This window comes from Peromyscus leucopus, chromosome 5, assembly GCF_004664715.2.
Source record: "Peromyscus leucopus breed LL Stock chromosome 5, UCI_PerLeu_2.1, whole genome shotgun sequence".
Classification (NCBI taxonomy): domain Eukaryota; kingdom Metazoa; phylum Chordata; class Mammalia; order Rodentia; family Cricetidae; genus Peromyscus; species Peromyscus leucopus.
This window is the reverse complement of record NC_051067.1, coordinates 56,625,649-56,629,764: the sequence shown is the minus strand read 5'-3', so window position 1 is coordinate 56,629,764 and position 4,116 is coordinate 56,625,649. Positions and strand designations below refer to the sequence as shown.

Here is a 4,116-nt window from a genome sequence, read left to right as displayed (position 1 = left end):
AAAAAAAAAGCTATTATCAAGATTGTATATTAATAACACCTTTTATGAACATAAGATATTTTATAGCCTTAAAAATACTAAATATTTTAAAGGTAGTTTTATAATATATATTTAGCATTTTTGTAACTTAAATGTTTTATAAAATTAAAAAAAATTTCAAATACAAGTTTATGATCTTTTGAAAATAAGGTACCTTTTTTTTTTTTTTTTACTTCAAGAGGGAAGAAACAGGGCACAACCACAACCCACATGAGGTAGAAAGAAACTCTCATAGTGTAGAATATTTAATATTTAATATCTGGGATTTACTTATGGACGTATTTTCAGGACAAGACAGGAACTATCACACAGAAACCCATCCTGCTATGAGATATCTTGGAGAGCCATTGTCTTCTCCTGTGCAGGCCCACTCCACGTGGTGACCTTTAATTACATGGTGGTGAAGTCACATGGCATCCATCTTCTCCAACCCTAGCAAAGATGGTGACCATGCATGTGGCTGTCTAGAGATGGCAGCAAGCCAACATGTTTTTTATATGCCAGAATGGGATCATGGCACATGGTCTCTTTAAGATTACCTATGTATAGATTTTTAACTATGAACCACGTGTTACTAGTTTTCAGTGAAAACGTTTTTTAAAATAGATTTAACAGATTTTTAACCAAGTCCAATAAAATGAACTTATAAATCTTGAGGTTTAGAATGTTTACATAGCTGGAGAGATGGCTCACCGGTTAAGAGCACTGACTGCTCTTCCAGAGGTCCGGAGTTCAATTCCCAGCAACCACATGGTGGCTCACAACCACCTGTAATGAGATCTGGTGCCCCCTTCTGGCCTGCGGGCATACATGCAGGCAGAACATTGTACACATAGTAAATAAACAATTAAAAAAAAAAAGTCCTTTAAAAATCGCTTCTCGGCCTTTTGGCTAAGATCAAGTGTAGAATGTTTACACAAACCAAATTTAATATTTTTGACTGTTCTACTGCTCTCTGTGCCAGGAGACATAACCTGACACAGGGCAGAGAGGGAAATTTTAAATGTGCTTGAATATAGAGAAGGGGAGAGGCAGACCCCAAATCTAGAAACAGCTTTTTAATAAAATAGAACACAAAAACCATCTACATTTTTGCTGAACACACCAGAATGTACCAAATAGATCAAACAAAACAAACAAACCCAAAGTTCCCATGGGAAAGACACTTTGTTTTGAATTATATAGATTTTTTTTTTTTTTTCCGAGTCAGGGTTTCTCTGTGTAGCTTTGTGCCTTTCCTGGAGCTCACTTGGTAGCCCAGGCTGGCCTCGAACTCACGGAGATCCGCCTGGCTCTGCCTCCCGAGTTCTGGGATTAAAGGCGTGCACCACCAACGCCCGCCCGGCCGAATTATATAGATTTTAAACTATGCCTTATGGGCAACTTTTAAATCCTGAGATAAGAATTGATAGTGTAATTGTAAGATACAGAGAACAGACTTTTAGCCCCTGGGAGAGGGGAAGGGAGGCAGCAGCAGGGGGAAAGTGTAGAAGAGGAGTTGAATCTGTACTGATTGTGAACAATCAATTGAGATAACTCACTACCTTTGGACCTGCCTGGCTCCCTTGGCCCCAGGATTTAGCAAGCACTGCTGCCAGGAAGTGTCTGTGTGCAGGCTGCAGAGGCAACACCTGGGGGGGGGAGGGGGCGGGAGAAGGGGAGGGGAGAGCAGAGGGAGGGAGGAAGGGAGGGAGGGAAGGAGAGAGAGAGACACACACACAGAGACACGGAGGGAGAGAGACAGAGAGACAGAGTGACAGACAGACAGACAGACAGACAGACAGACACACACACACACACACACACACACACACACAGAGAGAGAGAGAGAGAGAGAGAGAGAGAGAGAGAGAGAGAGAGAGAGAGAGAGAGATTTTTAAATGGCCCTATAGATGAAAGGAGCAAAGGGAAAAGTATAGAGGAGAATTCCTCTTCATTTTTTGATGGCTCAGACTGAAGGACCTGCCTTGCCTACTATTTGTTGTCATAGACATAACCTCCCCTCCCCACACCCCCAGCGGGGTATATGTGCTGACACAGCCTTTGCAGCAAGTGGTGGGGAGTCAGAGGCTCTGCCCTGCCCAGTGTGACAGGCAAAGGCTTTGCCCTGCATGCATTCAAGCCAGCACAGTTGGGACAAGCTGTTCCTGCAGGAGTGTGAATGTCATGTCTTAGCTGATCAGAAGCAGAATTTCCCATAATGGACAACCAAAAGTAAAGCAGAGGGAGAAGAGAAAAGAAACTTGCCGGTCCTCAGAGGGATGACCAGGTGAAAAATGCCTTTAACTCCGAGATGATGTCATGGAGAAAACCCAGAAGCACCTTGCATCCTGTAGAGTTCCTGTTCACAGGTGCCAGTGTTGTACCCAGAGTCCGCAGAGACCACCAAGAGACGGAATCCAATGCAAAGGCAAAAAGTCTTTGTATCGTTATGAGCTGACTCTGGACTCTCTATCTATCTAATGCAGCAGCAGAGGAGGAGAGACCCTGAGTAGCAAAGGGGCAGGAATTTTAAAGCAAAGGGAGTTTGGGGTCTGCAGACTACATAGGAACAGACACAGGATTGGTTTATGTAAGTGGCAATCATGTTAGTAACTTAATTGGCTAAGATTAGCTGTGGGTTACAGTTATCCATTTTGGGCAGTTCTGAACACATCCCAGATTTGTCCTTGAGCTGCCATGGAGGCTGGCTGGCTTAACACATACTGACTGTGGGGCCTGACTCAGTGGCCCAGGCTTTCACACTGACTCATGCACATAGCTCTAAGTTGGTGAGGGGTTTCCAGACAGTAAACAACTGACTGAACCTTGAGCAGTCAGAATACATGGAGAAAGGGAGCTACTGCAAGGACTATGTTTTTTGTTCATGGCCCTCCCAGAAACTGCTTGCTCAAGTCTCAGGAAATTGAAATTGGGGCCTGATCTCTGAAAGAAGACTGAGCAGCCCGTTATGGTGTCTGCTTGGTCTTTTCACCAGCTGGGGGACCCCTTCTTCCTCGGGGATCTTTGACCACTGGTCCAAGAAGGTGGAGGGAGCAGAAGAAGGGAACAGGGTTCAGAGGGCTATGGATACAACACAGATAGTCCTCTGGGAGATGACTTCAGTGAGACAATTCTGCTTTATTCTAGACATGAGAAATACAAAGGATTGGAGACAGTAGCTAGGGAATCACTCAGTTTGCATTAAACAGCACACTCCTATCATAAAGCTGGATTAGGGCAGCACGACCCTATGACTATAGCTAGAGCATGTTACTAATTATCATGTGGTCAGCAGGGGAAGTACATTTGCAGGGAACTACCCCAAGGGTCATCCTTGAGATAAGTCAGGTATCCTGGCCTACAGACTTTCTCCCAAAAAGGGCAGGAAGCCTTGCTGGGGAGGGAATCCTTCCGGTTGCTGAACTTGGAAAAAGTTGCCAGGTCATGGTAGACTGTAACCTCTGACCATCAAGGCCTCCCAACAGTGAGCCTTCAGCTTCCTGCTTCTGCTCCCTTTGCCTACTCTAACACTCTTGAACTATAAGTTCAAATAAACCCTTTCTGTTATAAGTTGCCTTAGTCATGGTGTTTTATCATAACAATAGAAAAGTAACTAATACACAAACCAACAAAATAGAAGACAAAACAAAGCAAAACAACAACAACAACAACACAAAGAAACCCTGTGAAGTAAGCAAGTGAAAGTGGGCTGCAGTCTTATATCCCCCTTTCCTTAGAGACGTTATGGATGAAAACTTGTGTCTGTACATCCTTCCTCAGGCCATTTTATGTGTATGTAGAACTTCCCAAAGGAGAAACTACAAGGCTCAGAGTATATAGTACAGTAGCTGATCCCTGACCTAGCATGTCTGGGTTCAATGCCCTGCACTTCCGAAATAAAACAAAATAGGAGCCATGACAATAACAGAGAACTAAAGAAAAAAGCTATCCCCTTTGAGAGAATCATTACAACCCAGGGTTGTTTTCTTTAGAGTGTGAGAGCTGCCAAGCCTTTAAAATGTAAACATTCAAGTTTTCTAGTCCCCTGGCTGCCTTGCTCTAAGCTGTAACTGCTTCTAACCTGTCTTTGCTGCT

General features: G+C 43.8%; 1 pseudogene; it reads left to right on the top strand.

Moving 5' to 3' along the window:
* Window positions 1–910: 910 nt before the first annotated feature.
* LOC114708864 lies at window positions 911–993 on the top strand (annotated as a pseudogene).
* Window positions 994–4,116: the final 3,123 nt, after the last annotated feature.